Source organism: Ascaphus truei, chromosome 1, assembly GCF_040206685.1.
Source record: "Ascaphus truei isolate aAscTru1 chromosome 1, aAscTru1.hap1, whole genome shotgun sequence".
NCBI classification, from domain to species: Eukaryota; Metazoa; Chordata; class Amphibia; order Anura; family Ascaphidae; genus Ascaphus; species Ascaphus truei.
In genome coordinates, this window is record NC_134483.1 from 331,788,377 (window position 1) to 331,812,571 (window position 24,195).

General features: G+C 45.0%; 1 protein-coding gene across 1 annotated transcript in view; it reads right to left on the reverse strand.

Annotated features, from left to right (window-relative positions):
• The window catches only part of PRAG1 (PEAK1 related, kinase-activating pseudokinase 1), a 36,177-nt gene extending 28,659 nt beyond the window's left edge, over positions 1–7,518 (reverse strand). Inside the window, exon 1 of the mRNA XM_075607506.1 lies at positions 7,278–7,518. The gene's annotated coding sequence lies outside the window, so the exon portion shown is untranslated. The remainder of the gene's footprint in view (positions 1–7,277) is intronic.
• Between the last annotated feature and the right edge of the window lie 16,677 nt (positions 7,519–24,195).

A 24,195-nucleotide genomic window follows, 5' to 3' on the forward strand; every position in this document is an offset into this window, starting at 1 on the left:
AAAAAAAATCACAAGTCTCAGTCACTAAAAAAAAGTTTGGATACAATATTGCATTTGACAAAAATGTTACATTTACCAATGATTAACAGCAACAGTAAAACAAGACCTATTCTCCAAGGATTACAAAAATTCACACTTACAAAGTTTATTCTCATAAAATTAGTCTGAATTACCTACAATGCACCTGGTTTCTAAAGTAAACTGTATTACAGAATGTGGATAATGTGTACACCTTTTTTCACATCCTTAACATTAGTATTTTTCAATTGAAATATATTGCATTATGTTCTTGTGTAAACTCTGATGCATTCTCCCTTATGCTACATAAGAGAATACAAGTTATGCAAAAATTATATACAGTTTAAATTTGTTCAGCATTTGTGCTACACCTTAGTGTTTGATATAGGACTCCCCAAAAGGGATAAAGCTTTAATGACTTAAGTGGATGCCAAGATCTGATGTTCGTAAAACTGGCTCCTTTTAGACTGCAACGCAGACACGCAAATCTGATTTAACTGTATGTGTCATACAGTTAACTGCCAAGGAAGTTACTCAGTATAGGGTCATTGTCATATCTGAACCTTCCTATGAGTACATCCTTCATTCTCACGATACCAGGATATTAATGTTGACTATATGATTACAGTCTGTCTAAATTATGTGTTTCTACTGTTGGATAAGATTTAGTGTCCCCCCCCCCCCCCCCAAACACCCTACTTCTATGACAAAAATCACAGCAATATAAATATAGGGTCCTACTGTATGTGCATTTCCTCTTGGTTTATTGACAATTAGAACTGACACCTTGAACATTTAACATATCAAAAGTGTGCTCTCTCCTTTCACAGCTTCATCAGCCTTATTGCACACTTCAAACAACTAGCACCAATTGGTCTGCACTTATCATTGTTCCTTTTATGCTGCCTCTTGTATGGAGGAGTTTGTGATATAATGCTGAACTCTTTCAAAGCTGTAGGTTCCCATCAGAAAGGCAAATAACATGACAAACAGAATTGCCACGTGGCTGGGATCCAGTCCTTGTTCTCTGAACCCACAGCCCCTGTAAACTCACAACAAAAAAACCACCACATCCCGTAGATTTGTGTCAAAAGGAGTGCTGCTGGGATTGTAACCTCATGTACAGAACAAGAGACAAAAAGCCTCAGTGCTACATCTAACTTGACATATTGTATAGTTAAATACTGATCTGTTTGTCTTCTCATAAGCACGTTTTGTTCATCCAGTGCATTCTTGTTCATAATTGTCCTAAATATCTATGGAACATTCAAAAACTAGAGTTAGATTTTAATCTCATGATGACAAAGCCTGGTGCCAGCATTTCTACCTTTTGTTAGGGTTTCATTCTCTGTAAACCACTAGTTGTAAAGTCGTTTTTAGAATTAAAAACGAGGCCATATTTTAAGAGTCCCCACAAATACCGTGTTCAATTAATATTTCTCTGGAATAGAAAACTGAAGCAGAATTTGTGAATATGTGATCAGGATGAAGAAGGGAAAGGAAAGGCAATATGTACAAGGAATATTTTTTGGGCTAAGTGGGAAGCAGTAGATCCTGAAGCCCAGAAGTAGGCTCACAGTGGAGATAAAAATGAAAAGGCACAGTCCCACTAACAGTAGATTTAAACATATCTTAAATTAATGTAAAAATAGTGCAAAATATTATATTACAAGGCCAAGTGATTTAACGCAAAAAATAAATAAATATATATATATATATATATATATATATATATATATATATATATATATAAAACTAGATACTGGAAGAGAATAAAAGGTAGATAGATATACAGTAGATATGGCATCAGTGGGGTGGAATAGAAATGTAGCATTTGTTTATGGCACAGGAGACAGAGGAAAAATTGCCACAGAGAAAAAAACATTGTGGGTAGAAAGAAGATACTGTATATTTATCACTCTATTCAATATGGTGAGAAGTGATCAAATACATACTTAATGATTAATCAAATTCCATTGATTGCGCATCATCCTGCTTCTTATTCAACTAAATAGGGAAAATAAGACGAGAAGGGGAAACCATTTGGTGGGACCTGAAGTAGCCATGGGATGTGACAGTACATATACAGGAAGAGAAGGTAAGGAAGGAATGGTATAGGGATCTGAAAAAGGGGAGGATGTAAGACATGGTTTTGTAATGGTGTGCTCATTTCCCAGAATCCCTCGCTGCAGTGGAAGCACTGTATGCCACGAGATAACAGGGAAAAGCAGGGCTGCAGACCTGTGTAAGACATGTGAATATGCTCACAAGGGGATATTTTTTATTAAATGTAATTTAGAATAGACCATTCATGTGTGCGAGTTGTGGGAGAATTTAGAAATAAAGATATTTCTGTACTGTTACATAATAATGTCAGTAGGGCTCATGATCATATTTTAACTTCCCCATAGCATCACAGAGATGCTTTGTAAGAGATAGATATATATGCCTTATTCCATACATTGCAAAGATATCCTTCCCTTGCCGGAAAACCAAAGTGAACCAATGCCAGCAACATGGATGTTACATGCTGATTATTGATGCCCTTTTTTTTTTTTACCCAAATCTGATAACTAGAAATATTTTTAAAATGTTTATTTTTTTTAAAAATTAGTCTATAAACACGGTGATTTGATTCCCTCCAGCTGCTCCCTTTTGTGCGATATCACAGTGTTCAGCTAGTGCTTGTACAGCCAGAATTCCCTCTCTCCCTCTTGTCTTATCTTTATTGGTTCTCTAATAGGGACAGGGCGGGATAACACTTGATTGACAAACACTTTCACATTCAGAGGCCCCTAAGAAAATCTAATTTCCCAAAAACGAAAGCAGCCAAACCTTTGCTATGGGCACAGTTAGGTTTGTTTACGAAATCCAAATAGATTGTTACATTACGTATAAAAAGTTGTTTTATGCCCAGCTATGTGGGATTGCACTTTTGAATGATGCTAAATTCATGGAGTAGGAGGGTCATACACTAGGATTTATCAAGCTCCGATGTGGGTTATGTCCATCCCAATCTGGAATTATTTGCCATTAAAGTTAACGCTGGATGAGGTGTGGTAACCTGCATCAGGGCTTGATGAATCAGTCCCCATTTCTCAATCGGAGTTCATGGTCTTTACATCTCTGAAAGATCACCTATGCTTAGTAAGAGAAAGTCAGTAACAAGATTTAACCAGTAGGCCAATGTGCTCAGTTAGACCTGTTATATACAGGATGTGGCCATGCGTAGAGTATACTAAAATGGAGAGGTGCAACACTTTGACCGAAGAAGTTCGTGGCTGTATTTTCAGCGTACATTCTAGTGCAAAATCCGGAAGCGTCGCAAAACATATTCGTCAAATCATTAAAAGTGCAGGCGTGGCCCTTTGTATACTGCCATTTTCACTAAATACTGGCCCGTAAAAAGTGAAATTCTGGCAAAGTTTAGAGCAAAAATGTCACAAAAATGCAAAAAAAAAAAAACCAAGAAAAAAAGATGCAAACAATTCCTCAAAATCGGAAACATTTTGCATATCCTTAACGTTAAGTGATTGTGCTAAAGCTGACATGCATCATACACAGACAGCAAAGATTAGTAATTATGTGCAAAAAAAAATAAATGGTTCAGTAGCCATGTTAGTCTGATGTGTTAGCCAAATAGAAACAAATAGCAGCAGAATGCTACATTATAAAAGAAATGGAAAGAATTTAGGTAGAGAACATTAAAAAAAAGCTTGTTAAAAGAACATGTATTTTTAGATGGGGAACACAAATTATACATTTAAGCATTTTCTTTATTATTATTTCATTTAAAGTCATATTCTTGATTAAGAAAGAAATTGGTGTGCCACCACCTTTAGGTTTAAGGTTAAAATACCAGTTGATTTGAGTTTGTAGAAAGGATTTGGACAGTTACACCTTTTCCTAATGTTACTTTTATGTCACAAGCGCTTATTCCCATTATGCGTTATATTATTATGTGACGTCTATCACTGCTGTGAAGTGTTATATACACAGATAGCGCTATATATATATATATAAAGATCTACATATTAGAAGATTGAAATGCCCAGGCTTCAAGGGGTTAATCAGGACAGGTAAATTGAATAATCTACTGCTGAATGCCAAATCTATGATTAATTTATCTAATCCCTCCAGGAATGTGGCTTCACTTAACAGCAGCACAATGCACTGGCTCTGAACTATCCCATGTCACCAAAATGTTGCTGTCAAGCAATATAGTTATTGTTTGTTTGTTTTGTACACCTTGCAGTAAAAAGGTATTACTGAGAGCTGAATACATTTAAAGGCTGTTAGCAACGTAGACCACTTTGCTTTGGTCGTCTGCCCTGCAATAACATTTGTCAGTCAGCAGATACCTGCCTTGAGTAAAAACATGTGCTGTGCAGCAGCTGGTATAACATGCAGTTGCTGCGCACAGCTAGGTCCTAGAAGAGCTGCGTAAGGGCTCAATTGTACAAAATGCGGGAAGGTGGCAGTGCTATTCTGTGATGTCACCCAGCGCTGAGCAGCATAGTGATTATACCAGGGAGCCGGTGGAGAGCAGGCGTGGCCGTGAGCGGTTCGCCCTCACTGTTTGGAACCGCTCAAGTGACTGAACCCAGCAGGTAACTCTGCTGCTGCAACATTTATAAAACCGCGCTACTTTTTGTGGCCTAGACGTGCAACTTCGGTGGATTCATTCAATGTCGGACCAATAAAATGCATTACAATCTGGGAATTACAATGATATAGATGGGAGAACAGTTAACATTTGTAGGGAGCAGCGGAACAATTTTTTCAATTTTGGCTCACTTTCCACATGAACCCCCTTTTGCAGTGCGTTGCAGGGCCCCCTCTAGCAGGAAAAGAGTTAAGCAAAAAGAAAGGAAAACAAAAACAAAAAAAACTGTCAATGTAATGCTGACCTGCGCTCATTTCGCACTAGAGCAAAAAGCAGGATGACTCACCTCTTTAGTCAGTATCGGACTTAGAAACAAGTCACATTTATTACAGTGCTAACCGGCTGTAATAGACCGTTAGAGAAATGGCACCTTGTAACTGCAGAAATACGAAGTGCTTTGAGAAAAGGTAATCTCTCAATTCAGCTGCGCTATATGACACAGTTATACTGACTGCTTATCACACAGTTGGACCCATAAACGTTTATATGATTGCCCTTCCTTCAGTGCTGGAGAAAGATTCAAGTCACTGCAATGGAATGCACTGCGGGCACAAGGTAGATGCTCTTAAAAAGCCTTCAAAGAAGACGGGAGAAGCCACATTTGCACTGGCAACAAGGTGCTACAGAAATTAGGTTACCATTTGTGGTCTCTGGCAGGGAGGACTGCATTACTAATACACTTATATGCAAGTGATAGTACAAGTGTAAACATGACAATCGCATTGGCTCCTCCAGCTGTAAAGGAACATACAGATCTTGGCAGATCATAGATGACTATGTTGAATGCGGTGTTGATCAAATAAAGGCTATGCGCAATCTGGAAACAATACTCTCCTAATAAAAAAGCTTATTGCAAACATGGGCAGTTTATTTCAGATACTGGAAAAACAACACACGGTAATCCCTGCAGTGCCCTATCTTCTAAGGCTGATCAATTCACATTCCTGTCTTTTCTTTCCACATGGCTTGCCCTTGTGTTTGTTTTGAAGTGGTGGGATTTCTATTTTGAGGGTGACCCTTACATGCAAAAATAGAAGTACAAAAGAAACAACCACCATAATACATTGGATTGTAGTAAGGTAACTTAACTAATGGGTTTCTCCAAAAGACATTAAATGTACAGTCATAAAATCTGCCTTAATCCCATATTGAGGTTTTCTGTGTGTACATATTACTGTTGAATTCCAGAGTGCTTTACAATATTAGTTAAGATACATTTAAGCAGCCACCACTGGGTTTCCATGGGGGATGCATGGAAACCTCAGTGTGAACTCGAGTCACCAGAACAAATTCCTCTTATACATGGTTGCTGCTATTTAAAACACTGTCTTCCCACCCCATTGTACTTTCCTTCAGGTATGTTGGCACATTCTAAAAGTAGAATGGGTTGTGAAGACAATAACAATAAAATAACAGTAATATACACACTAGTAGATGTGGAGGGTGTGCTTCAAGGAGCTCACTGTACATCGAACACATGCACAATGAATCCAGATCTTACAGTCTCATTTGCAGTAACTGACATATATGGTACATAGTCCAAAAGATCCGAGTGAGAAACTACGACTGGATTATTTATTTACAAACCTTACATAGCACTTTATAATTCATCATCTTTCATATTGACCTGCTTTAGAATACAAATATATTTACCCCACAATTTCCCTTTTTGACTTTACAGAGCAGATACTTTTTAAAGGAGCTTCAACTATTGTGACAAGTAACATCCCCAAATAGTTGCAAAGTCAGCAAGCCTCTATTGATTATCCACAATGCTACTCTTACCTCTGCCACCCTCACTCAAGTAGTGGGGTAAACATTTATTTACAAGTTAATGGACCCGTTAAATGATATTAGGAGTTACTACACAGCACTCTTATTTTGCTATGTTACTGGAACCATTTTCAGCAAAGTAAGAACAAGAGTTATGTTACCAAGATACTGCTTCAGGTTTCAGGTCTCCACTTGCTTGTGCTGCATGAAAAGTGACCCCAGGAACAAAACTTTCCAATTTCTCCTAGAAACGCTCACTGGGAGACTACCTGCCTTGTGCGGCTGCTGCTTTCACACCCTGTCCCCTGAAGTCAGTTCCTCTTGTTAAACAGGATTCTCCAGGAAAGCAGCAGACTCACGGGATCTCCACAGCTTCCCCACCATAAATACCCCCACTGATAAACAATGGCAAAACAGAAACCTCTGTTTTGGGTTAAAATGTAACACCAAAGAGTTTCAGCTTTTTCCCCCCTAATTCCACCTATCCCTTGGGATCGAAACAAACTTTCCTTGTAACCCTTTGACTGCTAACATGTCAGCAGCCTGGGGGAAGGGGTGGGCTATCACAAGACAAGTAGAAAGTGAAGGGAATACGATGTTGCCTGGGCAAGTTCCTATTGCTTTTTTTTTTTTTTTTAAACACTAGTAGATGATGCAGGTTACAATCAGATCCCGAAAACTAAAGAAACTGTTATGCAAAACAATGTGTTTTTTTTTGTCTAAAGACAGCCAGATCCTTTTTCTTTTTTGCATAAACATGGTATGAGTTTGTTTGTTTACACTTGTAAACACACAATTCAAATAAACTGCATCCTGTTACCTGGTAGTGTTCAGGGGAGGGTTGTAGTGCCTTCAGTGCAGATCATGGCAAAATCAATCCGAGGATCTCCCTTAATCTGGATGGCATGCAGAGTCAATGGCAAGTGGGTTCAAATCAGCGTCACTTAATAGTATGTGAAGAGTCAGACTCGGCTGCTGCTCACAGCCTGTGCGGGAGAATGTGAGCTGCCAGAAGACTTCTGTTACTACTGCAGCAAGGAGGCTGGCTGGGGGCAGAGGTGGGGAGTGAGGGGTGGAGCTCAGCCCTTCCCTTCTCCAACTAGATAAGAACAGAACGAATCCTACACACAAGTAGCACTGGTTCTGTATTCATTCTGCAGTGCTCCACCCACAGGACACCTTTTGTCTGCTTAAACGGGTTCATTTCACAGTATACACAGGACAATTAATGTAATTACATTAAGGAAGACAAAAGAGGAGGGGAGGGGGGGGGACAGGCTGAGGACGTGTTAACCCCTTCTGTGCCTGTAATGTAGTGCTATGCCTCTTATGGACATCCTAGCAAAAAGATCCATAAAAGTTCAGAGTAAATGAGTACTTCAGTATTAGGCTGCGGCCACGCTGCCGCGACGTGCGCTATGCTTGGCGCGCTCCCTTTAGTGTTATCAAATGAGCATGGCCACGCTGACGCTTCGTGTGCGCGCATGTGCACGTACGCTCGGCAATGCTCAGCGCTTGGGGAGACATGGAAAAATGATTTCCAAGCGCTCAGAAGGGTCACATGATCCTTCTGCAACGAATCAGCACCAGTCAATGCACTCCCTACCAGAGACAATAAAAACAGTATTATTCCCCAGTTCTAAAGATTGAGAAATAAAGTGTAGTACACCAATCCGATAGATTTGATCAATTTTATTTTATGTTGATATTGTTGCCTGTCTACTTGGACTTTATTGTTATTGCTATATATATATGGAGGGTTTTTGTCACTTTTTTTACTCACCATAACTTAACTCAGTATTATGGTATATCCCATCCCTTAGCTTCTTTGCATACCCAGTCAATCAACCCCACACTGATGAGACCCATTAAGGTCGAAACAGCTGACTGTGGGTAGTTTTCTGGGTATGCACCTTAACCCTGGCTGTGCTCAAAGCTGTGACCATGCAGTAAGCTTAAGCCTATAGGGAACCATGTTAAAAATGGTTTTTGAAGCAAAAAGTGGCACTGAGTGCTCATTTGCATGTCATTTCCCAGAATCCCTTGCTGCAGTGGAAGTGCTGTGTGCTGGGTGATAATGGTGAAGGGCGTGGTTGCAGACCTGCCTTAGACATGCAGATGAGCATACAGTTATATTTACATATCTATATATATATACAGTGCTTGACAAATCACCCAAAAATCTACTCGCCGCACCAAAAAATCTACTCGCCACCTAGTCCCGCCCCCAACCCCGCCCCCGCTAAAAAAAAAATACATAAATAAAATAAATTGAATAAATTCCTAGTAAGAACATTAGTTTTTGACATAAGTTTATTTACTATATTACATTATACTACAATTAGTCTTTGTTACGTGTGTGTGTGTGTGTGTGTGTGTGTGTGTGTGTGTGTGTGTGTGTGTGTGTGTGTGTGTGTGTGTGTGTGTGTGTGTGTGTGTGTGTGTGTGTGTGTGTGTGTGTGTGTGTGTGTAAATGTCGGATCTAGAAAAAAAAACCAGATGTGAATGACTAGTTTCCTGCACCCCTTAACCAGTGTCTGGATGCCCCCGCTTCACAATATTTAAAGCAGCAATCCCGCATGGGATCTTACCTGATCCGCAGTTCTTCAATGTCCAGGTACCCTCATTCCCGCAATGTTATACCTGTCTTCTGGGTTAGGGGGGATTCCGTGTGAAGCTTGAGTCAGATCTGGAAGAAAGCAGTATAGGTTATTTCGGTGTAGTATAGGGCAGTTAATATATACAGGGTAAATAAGATATCCAGATCGAGAGTGTGAGGCAGAGAGTGAGAGAGAGACAGAGAGGGGAGAGAGAGACAGAGAGGGGAGAGAGAGACAGAGAGGGGAGAGAGAGACAGAGAGGGGAGAGAGAGACAGAGGGGAGAGAGAGAGACAGAGAGGGGAGAGAGACAAAGAGGGGAGAGAGACAGAGAGGGGAGAGAGACAGAGAGGGGAGAGAGGGAAGAGCGAAGAGACAGAGAGGGAAGAGCGAAGACACAGAGAGGGGAGAGCGAAGAGACAGAGAGGGAAAAGCGAAGAGACAGAGAGGGGAGAGCGAAGAGACAGAGAAGGGAGAGCGAAGAGACAGAGAAAGGAGAGCGAAGAGACAGAGAAGGGAGAGAGAGCGAGAGAGAGAGAGACAGAGAGGGGAGAGACAGAGAGACAGAGAGGGGAGAGACAGAGAGGGGAGAGACAGAGAGGGGAGAGACAGAGAGGGGAGAGACAGAGAGGGGAGAGACAGAGAGGCGAGAGACAAAGAGGCGAGATACAGAGAGGCGAGAGACAGAGAGGGGAGAGACAGAGGGGAGAGACAGAGAGGGGGGAGACAGAGAGACAGAGAGGGGAGAGACAGAGAGACAGAGAGGGGAGAGACAGAGAGACAGAGAGGGGAGAGACAGAGAGACAGAGAGGGGAGAGACAGAGAGGGGAGAGACAGAGAGGGGAGAGACAGAGAGGGGAGAGACAGATAGGGGGGAGACAGAGAGGGGAGAGACAGAGAGACAGAGAGGGGAGAGACAGAGAGACAGAGAGGGGAGAGACAGAGAGACAGAGAGGGGAGAGACAGAGAGGCGAGAGACAGAGAGGCGAGAGACAGAGAGGCGAGAGACAGAGAGGGGAGAGACAGAGAGGGGGGAGACAGAGAGACAGAGAGGGGAGAGACAGAGAGGGGAGAGACAGAGAGACAGAGAGGGGAGAGACAGAGAGACAGAGGGGGAGAGACAGAGAGACAGAGAGGGGAGAGACAGAGAGACAGAGAGGGGAGAGACAGAGAGGGGAGAGACAGAGAGGGGAGAGACTGAGAGGGGAGAGACAGAGAGGGGAGAGACAGAGAGGGGAGAGACAGAGAGGGGAGAGACAGAGAGGCGAGAGACAGAGAGGGGAGAGACAGAGAGGCGAGAGACAGAGAGGGGAGAGACAGAGAGGGGAGAGACAGAGAGGCGACAGACCGAGAGGCGAGAGACCGAGAGGCGAGAGACCGAGAGGCGAGAGACCGAGAGACAGAGAGGGGAGAGACAGAGAGACAGAGAGGGGAGAGACAGAGAGGGAGGAAAACTGACTGACGGGGGGGGGGGGGGGGAACTGACTGACGGGGGGGGGGGTAACTGACTGACGGGGGGGAACTGACTGACGGGGGGTAACTGACTGGGGGGGTAACTGATTGGGGGGGGTAACTAACTGGGGGGGGGTAACTAACTGGGGGGTGGGATGACTGGGGGGGGTGACTGACTGGGTGGGGGGGTGACTGACTGGGTGGGGGGGGGGTGACTGACTGGGTGGGGGGGGGGGTGACTGACTGGGTGGGGGGGGTGACTGACTGGGTGGGGGTGACTGACTGGGGGGTTACCTCTGTGTCCTGCACACACACACACACACACACAATCTCTCTCCCATACACACACACACACACTCAATCTCTCATACCCGTACACACACACACACACACACACACACACACACACACACACACACACACACACACACACACACACACACACACACACACACACACACACACACACACACGGGAAGGTACATGCGCCGGAGGGGAGAGGGGGGGGAGGGGTAGAGAGAGAAACACCCCGCTACTTCCTCCCGCCCCGCGCCAGCAGCGGGAGCACCGAGGGGAGAGAAACACCGGCAACTGCAATATCTTCAGACCCGCGCGGGCAGCGGGAACACCGGAGGGGAGGGGAGGGGAGGGGGGGGGGAGAAACAGCCCGCTACCTCAGTATGTGACCCGCGCGAGCAGGGGGAACACCGGAGGGGAGGGGAGGTGAGGGGGGGGGAGAAACAGCCCGCTACCTCAGTATGTGACCCGCGCGAGCAGCGGGAACACCGGAGGGGAGGGGAGGGGGGGGAGAAACACCCCGCTACCTCAGTATGTGACCCGCGCGAGCAGGGGGAACACCGGAGGGGAGTGGGGGGGGGGGGAGAAACAGCCCGCTACCTCAGTATGTGACCCGCGCGAGCAGCGGGAACACCGGAGGGGAGGGGGGGGGGGGAGAAACAGCCCGCTACCTCAGTATGTGACCCGCGCGAGCAGCGGGAACACCGGAGGGGAGGGGGGGGGGAGAAATAGCCCGCTACCTCAGTATGTGACCCGCGCGGGCAGCGGGAACACTGGAAGGAGGGGGGGGGAGAGAAACACCCCGGCTACTACAGTATGTGACCCGCGCGGGCACCGGACGGTGGGGGAGGGAAACACCCCGGCTTTTGCAGTATGTTCCGACCCGCGCGGGCAGCGGGAACACCGGAGGGGGGGATGTATCAGTGTATACTGTATATAAATATTTAATGTGTATTATATTCCCCCCACCTGAAGCATCTGTCCAAACTCCTCCATGACCGGATCCTTAAATTGTAAATTATAGGAGCTGACACAATTATACAGGAGGATATGAGGAGGAGGAGGAAGGGGAGGAGCAGCAGACGCGCATGCACACACTCACTGCCCCCCCACCCCCCCCCCCATTACTTACCCGTGCACAAAGGGCGGTTTGAAGTCCTGGCAACTCCATCCCGCGTCACAGCCAATCAGCTACGATTTTTTTTTTTTTCATTTTTTTTTTTTTTTCTCGAGCAGGGGATTTTTTTTTTGCAGAGCAGGGGAAAGGTTACTGGCCAAGAGCCAATATCCGATCGCAGCTGGCGAGCTGGTGACCGGGTTTGTCGAGCACTGTATATATATATATATTTATTTATTGACACACACACAATACAGACAATAACACGCCCCCTCCCTAAAATGCCACGCCCCCGGCTCACGCTCGCAAATTGCAGAAGGACAGCCTAGCGCTCATGCTTAGAGAGCTGGTGACGTCACTGTTCTCAAGAATGGTCAAGCTAAAATATATATGCATGTGTAAGGGGGTCACCCCCGGTTCCCCTGATTTTCCTTTGCCCTCTGCCTTACCCCTGTGGCAGTGGGGAAGGGGACGGCGACTTCTCCCGGCGGGCACCGCCCTCTTGGTTTGGGCGCGAGCTTCGCTCATGCGCAGTAAAGATCGCGCACGTGGTCCCCATAGAAAAGAGCTTTGCCAAGGACTACAATTCCCAGCAGTCTCTGGGGACTGCACTTTCACCCTTGTCACAGGCAGCAATGAAGCCAATAGAGCTGGCAGATTCTCATGCTGCAGAGTTGCAACAATGTTGTGTGCAGACAGGGTTTTTGTCAGTTGCAGCACATTGGGCAGTGAGAGACCGGAGCAGCCCAGGGAAGGAGGTAGGGTACAGGAGTCAGGGACTCCCTGTACTAGGCCAGCACCCCCAGGGCCCGAGATAGCTCAGCTCCCCAGTAAGGTGAGTGTTGCCAGGGACAGCCCTCAGGTTAGGGACCCTGCCACTTACATTAGTGGGAGCTGGGAAAGAAAAGTTAAGAGAGTTGGAGTCAGGGAGCTGTGAGGGAAGGAAGGGTGCGGGGAGCGAGTGCAGCTCCTGCCCCATATAGGTACCCACACCCCAGGTAGGCCCCAACTCCCCACTAGTTTAGTGGGTAAATGCTGAGGGAGGCCCAAGATAGGGACGCTGCCCTTAGTGTAGAGTGCTGCCTTGTCAGAGTCACGGCTGTTAGTGCTGTGAGGTCTGACAGGCAGGCACCTTGTTGCGCAGCACGTTGGCTGCAGCATCCAATGAGCTACAGCTTGCTGCTGTAGGCGCTGGGATTAGTTTAGCAACAGTCAGGACTGGGAAGAGTTAGGGGAGTGGGGCAGGTTATTTAACCCCTGTAGGCCCCTAGGAGTTTTCCCTAAAGCCATTACAGGTTGCTGTGCTGTAGGGACGGCCTATAGTATAGCGCGTGTCACTTAGTGCTGTAGGGACAGGTCCTATGTTAGGGATCCTGTCACGGTAGGGTAGATTAGACAGGGACACAGCGGACGCTGTGGTTCCTGCTAAGAGGTTCGGATCCAAGTTGCGGTCCTCAGAGACTGTTTCCAGGTTGGGATCGCCCCTGGCGGTCCACGTGCAAGGAGTCCGGTGTAGGATCAGACGGAACCATCACACGACTGATCCTTTGTGAAGCAGTTGGAGATCCGAGCACGGGAGTGCTCGGCAGGTACTATCTAATACACAAGTGCACCAACGGCCCTTAGTATAAATAGTGACTGCGCAGTCACCCATTGACTCTCTCTGCAAGAGTACGGGACATTGGGTGGGGTTCTTTGGACACTGGGTGGGATCACCTGGTGTTGGGGAAGCATCATGCGAGACGTCGCAGTTAGATTCTACTCGTGAGAGGGACACCTGTTATTCTATGTGGTCTTGTCTGTTAGTAAAGTCACCAGTTATTATATATAGGCTGTGTATGGTATTATTGATTGTCCTGCGAGGAACCACTCCCCCACGAGGTGGGAGCCATCGCAGGTGGAGGCGCTGCATTGTTGTGAGTGAGTACCCCTAGTATAATTGCCCCAGGTTCCCCGGGGCGGAAGCTCAGCCCTCCTGCGAGCCAACAGGTAATGCACCACACCCGAGTAACATTGTATGTTCTCCTTCACCCCACACTAAATCTGCGATTGGGGGGAGGGGAATACCCGTTACACATGTTTAACTGCTTTAATGGTGGGACAAAGTATGGCATACTAACTTGAGTACTGACACAAACATACATGGACAGTGAAGCCTGAAGACTTTACAGTGTAACTAGTGAAGCACTCACACTCATTGGCAGATTTCCCAGTAGGCCCGGGCCTAAGGCAGCACAATTTTGGGGTGGCAAAAATGTCTGCGCTCTCGGGCCTGATGGGAAGTCACTTACACATGCCAGGCGCCTCCTTGCTGCCTGCCCTCCTCCTCCTTTTGATTCGCAGCGTGAAATGACGCTGCGGACGTCACCAACAGGGCATCACACGGCGTCTTGTTGCCATGGCAACTTTGGTGACGTCCGACGCTGTGAATCGGAAGGAGGAAGAAGACATATGTAAGTGCCCAGGGGCGGTGGATTTTGAAACACTCACACTCACACTCACGTCCTCTTTAAACTACTGGTCTGGTCCAGGGAAACTAGTCCCTGGATTTCTGTGCCAGTCTCAGAAACATCCCTGGATTATTATTATTTGCCAACATATTCTGGGCACATTACTTAAGGGGATTTAAACGTAATAACATCAAATAAAATGTGATATATATCAGTTAGTACATTATGTCACGTGTATTACTGCTGTGAAGCGCTATGTACATAAATAGCGCTATATAAATAAAAATATGCATACATGCAATTAAAACTGCCCACATTTTTCTTTACCATCGTTAAAAAAGGAGTTTGTCTATCAATGCAATGTTGGCATGAAATTGATGCTGAGGGAGGCATTTTCATCTTGGATTTCTTAGTATCAAGGTGTTATCCATATTGGAAAAACCCTGACAGCTTGCAGTTAGCTGTTTGCCAAAGGAGAGTTAGTGATGATGAGTTACATAATGAACAGATGTATGCATGTATATGTAACGGGTATTCCCCCCCCAATCGCAGATCTGATGTGGGTGCAAGGAACATACGGTGTTACCATAGGTGTGGTGCATTACCTGTTGGCTCGCAGGAGGGCTGAGCTTCCGCCACGGGGAACCTGGGGCAATTATACTAGGGGTAACCACTTACTCAATTCAGCGCCTCCACCTGCGATGGCTCCCACCAGAGGGGGAGTGGTTCCTCGCAGGACAATACAATAATCACATACACGGGTATATAATAACTAAGGACTTTACTAACATGCAAACAACATATCACGGCAGTACCACAATATAACCTGTGTCCCTCTCTCGAGGAGACACCTACTGCGTCACGCAGGACGCTTCCCCAACACCAGGTGATCCCACCCAGTGTCCCGAGAATCCCCACCCAATGTCCCGCACTCTTGCAGAGAGTCAATGGGTGACTGCGCAGTCACAGTTAAGCTAAGGGCCCGGTGGTGCACTTATGTATTAGATACCTGCCGAGCACTCCGGTGCTCGGGTCAGCAATCTTCACAAAGGGTCAGACGTGTGATGAATCCGTCTGATTATCCAAGCGAACTCCGGCATGTGCGCACCGCTAGGGCGGTCCCACTCTGGAATCGTCTCTGTGGACCTCAACGTGGGTCCAACCGCTTCCACAGGAACAGCAGCAGCCGCTGTGTCCCTATCTATCTAAGTAGTACTAACGTGACAGGAACCCTAACCTAGGGCCTGTCCCTGTAGTACAGCAACCTGTAGTGGCTTGGGGGAACTCCTATGGGCCTGCAGGGGTAATGACCTGTCCCACTCCCCTAACTACCCAAGTCCCTTCAGCCTCACTACTTGCTAACTAGTCCCAGCGCCTACAGCCGCAAGCTGTAGCTCACTGGAGGCTGCAGCCAACGTGCTGCAAAACAAGGTGCCTGCCTGTCAGACCTCACAGCACTAACAGCCGTGACTCTGACAAGGCAGCACTCTATGCTAAAGGGCAGCGTTCCTATCTCGGGCCTCCCTAAGCACTTACCCACTAAACTAGTGGGGCGTTGGGGCCTACCTGGGGTGTAGGTACCTATATGGGGCAGAAGCTGCACTCGCTCCCCGCACCCTACTTCCCTACAGCTCCCTGACTCCAACTCTCTGTAACCTTCCTTTCCCCAGCTCCCACTAATGTAAGTGGCAGGGTCCCTATCCTGAGGGCTGCCCCTGGCAACACTCACCTTACTGGGGAGCTGAGCTATCTCGGACCAAGGGGGTGCTGGCCTAGTACAGGGGAGTCCCTGACTCCTGTACCCTACCTCCTTCCCTTGTCTGTTCCTTCCTCTGACTGATCTAACGTGCTCCAAGCCCGCCAAATGTATCTCTTTTCCCAGGGGTCTCCTAAGCCCTATTGGCTCCCTGGGGTCACATGGGGCTCGCAAAGGCTCTTGGGATATGTAGTCCCAGCTCAGAGCCTTCCCTGGTAGGCTAGGGGTTCGCGGGCTTTTCCCTACCTTCACTGCGCTTGCGCAAGCTTTCCCGGGCTGCCTCGACCTTCCCTCAGCTTTCCCTGCTCTCGCGCGAGCTATCCCTGTCTCGGGGGCTGTCCCTGCGCCTACGCGTCCCTGCGCATGCGCAACAGTGTCCTCAATGGCGGCGCCCTGCTTGTCCGGCCGCCGGGACCTTAGAGACGCGATCGCGGCCTTAGCAACCGCCCGATCGCGTCCCCGGCAACCGGCCGCAGGCAGGAGAAGCCGCGCTGCTCCCTGCTCCAGCCCCCACCCTTGGAAGCAGTCGTCGGGTCTCTCGACACCCGCGACCGAGCTGCCCAAGGGGAGGGGGGTCTCCAGGAGCCACGGGAGCTCCAGGCTACATATATATCTTTATTTATATAGCGCTCACAATGTACAAAGCGCTTTACAAAAGAGACAGTACTGTTCAGCTAATTAAAATACAATAAGGGCAACAATAGGAAAGGAAATCCCTTCGCCGGAGAGCTTACAATCTAATAGATAAATAATAAGAAAAAGGAGAAATCCTATATTCTTTGTACGGTTTTTTTTCTCCCTTTGTTCTTTTTCAGAAACTGCTGGGTCAGAGAAGGGTTAAATTAAGGTCTCTGACAAGCAATCTGCTGCAAGATTAAGAAACGTTATTACTACGCTCAATGCATTCAACACTGCCACCAGTAGAAACCCTGCATGGCACTGCAACACACCTGCTACAAGCTTTCTACCTAGGCCACACAAAAGAGACTTGCCCTACTCCGGGAGAGCGGTTAGGTTAGTTAGTGATCCAACAGAGACATTACTATTATTATCATTCATTTGTAGAGCGCCAACATATTCCGCAGTGTGGTACAATGGGAGTACAGAGTTATGTATATTACTTTTGCACTATTGTAAGTGTGTTTCATTCTTTACATAAAATGTCTTTTTTACAATATTGATCTGCGCTATGTAGTCTCTCTCTACCCTCTTATGTTGGACAAACCTCCCCTGAGTCCACTGATGGGATCATAGACTACAATATACCTTTGGAGAAACTCCAGGCACAGCGACATTTATTATTCCCGCTGTGTTACATCCTGCATCTTGTGAGTAGGCTGTATATAGAGCCAAGTCTGCAACATTTCTCCCAACATTGAAACACGTCTGCACTTATATTGTTTGCACTATTGTCTTTTTTCCCCACATGCTCCCCCTGGATTGTACGAAAATATTACAGAAACAGAATGACATCCCAAATAAGGACAAGCATCCACAAATACATACAGAAGGTAATAAGGGCCCTGCTCATGAGAGTTTACAATCTAGGCGGAATAAGGGGCAACGTTGAAACAAGAGGTAAAATGGCTGCTCATTGTGGGAGGGAGTGTGCCACACCTAGACATCTACAATAGTGTTTGTTGTTCCTTTCTTTATACCTATGGTGAGTAGTTTAGTACACAATTTGAAATTTGGTATTGCTATAGAGAAGCAGGACCAGGACGTTTAGAGCTACTGTACAAATCCCTGTTTTAGTGTAAGAACAGATACAGCAGGAGAATAGTGTTACATTGACATCCTGTTACGTTTTCTCATTATGGTGCAGTAACTTTTGATGCACGCCTGAGACATAGGTGGCATTGATCCTTTTTTGAGGGTGATGTATCATAGCACATTTGGAGCAAAATGTACTCAAATTGCATCATTTTCATCTTGTGTCTCTTTGCGCCAATGCACAGTATGAAGGTCTTTGCTCCCGGTTGTGCGCCGTTTGCATCACCTTTCGATTTGGGGAGTGACAATAGGAGGAGTTAGAGAGGATTTACACAGCGGACAGATTATAATGAGAGATAGAGCAAAATAAGGAGTGGCTCAGTGAGCAAAGACACTGACTGTAAACAACGTCACTGAGTTTGAATCAGAGGAGCCTGGTTCAATTTCCAGTGTCAGCTCCTTGTGACCTTGGGCAAGTCACGCACCCAAAATCATAGATTGTAAACTCTACAGGGCAGGGACTGTGTCTGTAACATATGTGTATATCTTTATTTATATAGCGCCAAAAGTGTACTCAGTGCTTCGCAAATTATACAGTACAAGTAATTATAATAATACAATAAGCGCTGCAAAATCAGACAATAGGAAAAGAAATCCCTGCACTGAAGAGTTTATAATCTAAGTGGTATGATGGAAGATTTACAGAGACAGCAGGTGAGGGACTAAGTGCAGTAGATCAGGGGTGCGCAAACTTTTTGAGCTACGGCCCCCTTCCTCAAAGCCGCAGCGTTCGCGCGCCCCCCCCTCCCAATGGCTTGGCGTCAAATGACGTCGCGGTTCATGTGACGTCATGTCACTGACCCCATCGCATTATTTGCCGCACGTTGCCATGGCGATGCATCGCCGAAGACCCGGCAGGCAGCAGGTAAGTGAATTACAGAGGCCTCACGCCTCCCCCAGCATTTAATTTAGAAGCCGTGGGGAAGAGCGCAGGGCCTATGTAACCCGCCATGCATCCCCTAGAAATTCTCCTGCCCCCCCCCAGTTTGCGCACCGCTGCTGTAGATGGCAGTGCTTGGGCACAATCGTTGGTAGGAGTGACTGTGGGTGTGAGACAGTAGCCATGAATGCAGGCTATTATGATGCTTCTTTTGCGAGGCAAGTTTTAAGGTTGGTTAGTATTAAATTAGATAGGTTAACACCATTTGCAGGGGAAGAGATGGCAGGGAGGCGTGGGTGAGAGCAGGTTTGTATATGGCTGGGTTAGGAAAGAAATCCCCAGCAGCAGGAAGAAGTAGATAGACAGAGGGTGTGAATAGGATTTGTGGGGGTTCATTTCTATGTGCTGAATACCGTGCACTATACTGTATTTTTGAAGCGCTTTGGAGAAACGTGCTATATGAATTAAAGTTATTAAATAAAAATAAAGCTTGTAGGGACATTCACATATCTGAGACAGGTCTGCAACCCTGTTTTTCCCCATTATCTCTTAGTATACAGAGCTTTCACTGCAGCCAGGGATCCTAGGAAATGACATGCAAATGAGCACACAATGAGATGTGGCAAACTCTGTGTGTCACTTTTATATCTTGTATTCGCACCAAAAAAATCTGCCAGGTCTAAGGTGACGTAAACTTTTCTGGCTCACAATTTGCATCAAATGTAGGAAATACTTTGATACATTTGACACAAGTGTTTGTAGAAAATGAAGAAATGTGTAAAAATAAACAAGTATTTGCCTTTTTTATATTGTTACATCTTTATGTCTTTGCTTATTAACCCCTCAATTTGCGGTTTTGGCGGTATCAGACTATACAGTATGTGCTTAGCAACATTTAAGCTCAGTTTATTGAACACTTGTGTACATTCAGTGGTTTGTGTATACCCTGCATTTTTTTTGTATTTTCTCCTATGCCTTACATTGTGATATGTGGGAAAGGCATGATTTAATGTTTCTTTTGTTTTCTAAACATCAGGGATTTTATCACACTATTGGGTTGGTATGCAACAAGAGCTGCTGGCATTAGATTCTCGTGGCATCTGGGTTGTGGATAATTAAATGCAATTCAGGAGCTGTGTTGGCTTCATTGTGACAAAAGTCCGTGTTTAGGCCTAAACGTTGACTCTTCAATAAATAAGCAGCCTGTGTTTTGAAGCGGTCAGTGCTGAGTGATTTCTTCATCACAATATGAGTTGCATCAAAGGAAACTCTTTGCATGAATACACAGGACCCCATAGAGATTTGTGGTCCTCAGGGAAGGTTGTGAACCACTTTATCTTGAATCCATTTTATTTATGGAGATAAGCAACAGTATTTCAAGCACATACTGTACTGTACTATATCTAAGGCAACTTATGTGGCACACAGGAAGTAAACTCTGTAACAAAGCACGTTCTTTCAATTTTGGAGGGGAAATTGTGTCAGCATTTCCTTTGGGAATGGATGCAATTTCTGGATATTTACTCACGCTTCCTTTTTCTTTCTGATCTTTTTCCATTTCCTTACAAGGCCACAGAAATCTAACTTAACCCCGTTTTGACCAGAACATTTTTAGTGTTTAAAAAAAAAAAAGTATTTTACTAGTTATCTCACATGAGACCATTTCCTAGTTAGGAACAGTGATAAAGGTTTGATTACCATCAGCAAGATTTAATTTCTTGGCAGAATTGGCAACACTGTACATGGTAGAATTTATAGCATTCTAAATTCCGGCCACAATGATTTTGCTGTGTAATATTATTCCCTAAGGCAAGACGGAAATAAAGTGATCTCCCCGTGATCACCAGGAATGGATCATTTGCCTTGGATCAAGCTTTCTTACTTAGTTGACCAGTGATCTTCCTTTATAACACTCCATTATAACAATATATACACAAGTTACAGTGCCATCTAATAAGTCCACAATTGTAGACAGGAGAATAAACAAGGGTGCCTCTTGATAGTACTGCAGTTTACTTTAGTAAAAAGACTGATTTACAATGTGCCCCAATTTGCATGTATATCTTTGTTTATATAGCACCGGCAGGGTACTCAGCGCATTACAAAAGCAATACAGAACAGGAAATTATAATAATACAATAATCGCAGCAAGTCAGACAATAGGAAAGGAAATCCCTACCCCAGAGAGCTTACAATCTATGTGGTATGTTGGTAGACACAGAGACAGCAGGTGAGGGAATAAGCGCAGTAGATGTCAGTGTTTGGCCACAATGGTTGGTAGGAGCGACTGTGGGTGTGGGACAGTGGCAATTTAAGTTTGAAAAATGAGCTTCTAGTTGGTTAGCGGAGGCACCAATATGCTCCTGCCCTCCAATTTTCTGTTTATTCATTAATATCAGCTCATCAACTGCACCCACAATATTAATGAATAAACAGAAAATTGGAGGGCAGGAGCATATTGGTGCCTCCGCTAACCAACTAGAAGCTCATTTTTCAAACGCACTCCTGGGCGGTTAAAACTTAACGTTTAATAATTAACTTGCTAAAATTAATTCTACATACAAAGTATTGATAATATACACACAATGTACTTATAAAGGAAGGGTGGTGGGGAGGTAGGGTTGGGCTAGAGGTGTATAACACTATTGCATATATCTGAAATGAATCAGAAGAGCTAATTAACACCTGATGTTGCCTATTGTTATAGAACATTGGATCTCTGAATTACAGTCACTAACGAGACTCTAATCACTATATCAACATATATGTGTTGTGCGGCATAAAGCGTAGCATACCGATCAAACCAACCTGTAATTGTGGGATGTAGCACCAAACAGTGTGTTGATAGAATAATTAACTGCTGTTCTGAACAAATAAAACATAATATTAACACTGTAGGTACAACACAATCACAAGTTGGAGGTATGTGGATTGACTCTACGCCTGATAATGTTAACATACACAGCACATAGATCAATAACAAATATAGCTAATAAAAAGTATAAATGCCTGGAATCAGCTGTGACTAAACACTCTGCTTAAATGAATACAAGCAGCACATAAATTGAACTGTGGTTTATGGACATGCCGTCTAAGTTAAACAGTGCTAATAAGACAATATCTTATATAGAGCAATCAGCGTCAAACAATCATATGGTCTGCTGCAAAGCACTGTGCCTTCATATATAGTAGCACTCAGTTGGCAGTGAGTGGTGCATAAAGCCCTCAATATGACAGTCAGTGTTTGTTGAATCAATGTATCCAGTGCATAACATTGAACCGTCTGACATACATAATAGATAGCACTGAGACAGCCACAAACAAAACCCACAGTGTGAAAGCCAACAACTGAACCGAGACACAAGAGCAAATAAAACGAGTCTGTAGCAGAGACAGAAGATACAGTGTACCAACGATACTCGACTCCCACCAGTCCCTCCCTGATGACATCACCACGCCGAACGCCCTACGCGTTTCCTTCCTACACGGAGATTCTTCAGGGGCGAGTGAATAACAGCTGAGGTCGGAAGCGTGTATTTATAGCGTCACGGGTTACCATAGTAACCCGTGGCCAATCGGAAAGTCGCAGAATGCTATTACGGGCTGACAACAACGCTATCCTGACCTCAGAATTACTGACTGCAGTAGACAGCAGTATGTGCAAAGTACACTATATTAACCGCACAGGAGTGCGTTTGAAAAATGAGCTTCTAGTTGGTTAGCGGAGGCACCAATATGCTCCTGCCCTCCAATTTTCTGTTTATCCATTGGGGTTTATATTAACCAATTCCATGTCTTTTGAAATAAAATTATGTATAAATTAGACAAACAATTAGTAATTAAGAGTCGGGGTATGTGCAAAAGTAAGTGAAACCTTGGTTTTATCAGCTAAATTAAAGGGGATAACAAGAATAAGGTGTTTAAATAATTAAGTAGATCTTCAGGAGTGAGTGTGTGAGTCCCCATCCTATATAAAGGTTAGAAACTTTGTGAGTTTGGTCTGCACCATATACTGTAGGTGTGTGGAAACACGTCATGCCATGATCAAAATAAACCTCTGAGGACCTCAGAAAAGCAGTTATTGATGCTCATCAGTCTAGAAAGGGTTACAAAACCTTTTAAAAGGATTGGCTCCACCAATCCACTGTCAGGTACTCTACAAATGGAGAAAGTTCAAGATGACAGTCACTCTACTCAGGAGCAGTCATCCTACCAAAATCTCTCCAAGAACAAACCTGCAAATCATCCAGGAAGTCACAAAGAGCCCCAGAGTAAAATCAAAGGATCTGCAGGCCACTCTCACCTTGGTTAATGTGAGTGTTCATGACTCAACTATCAGAAAAAGATTGAACAAGAATGGTGTTCATGGAAGGATAGCCAGGAAGAAACCACTGCTCTCTAAAAAGAACATTGCTTCCCGCTTAAAGTTCGCGAAAGAGCACATACATGATCCACAAGACTAATGAAAATGTTCTCTGGACACACAAGTCAAAGATAGAACCTTTTGGCCTCAATGAGAAATTGTATATTTGGCAAAAATCAAACACTGCGTTCGATCAGAAGAACCTCATCCCAAATGGCAAGCATGGTGGTGAGAGTGTGATGGTTTGGGGCTGCTTTGCTGACTCGGGACCTGGTCGGCTTGCCATCATTGACACAACCACGAATTCTGCATTGTGAAAGTGGGTCATGCAGCAAGACAATGATCCTAAACATGCAAGCAGATCTACAGACGAATGGCTGCAGAAGAAGAAATTCCATGTTTTAGAAAGGCTTGGTCAAACTCCGGACCTAAACCCCATTGAAATGTTGTGGCGGAACCTGAAGTGAGCTGTCCATGCAATTAAGCCCTCAAATGTCACTGAGTTGAAGCAGCTGTAATGAGGAATGGACCAAAATTCCTCAAAACCGATGTGAGAGACTGACCAGCAGTTGCAGGAAACACTTAGTTGAAGTTAGTGCTGCTCAAAGGGGTGCCACCAGGTACTGCATCTAAAGGTGCACATACTTTTTCACACATGGATATTGAACGTTGAATAATTTGTGAATAAATAAATAAATGTAGAATAAGTATCATGTTTTTGTGTCATTTGTTTGTTCAGGTTATCTTTATCTATTAGTTGGACTTAAATTAAGATCGAATAAAATTTTAGGGTTGAAATATGTGAAAATCCTAAGGGGTTCACAACATTTTTCTCGCCCCTCTAAGGCACAGACAATAAGGGTCTTGTTCTATAAACACTGAAGCAGCTGTTTAGGCCGATTTTAGCCCAAAATCCCTATTGAAGTCTTTGGTGTATATAGAGTTACCCCCTAAATAACTTGAAATCCATTTTGGAGAGTCTTGATAAAATTGACCATATGCAGCTGTGTCTATTAGATTGATCAAAATACACACAAACTCTCCTGATTTGT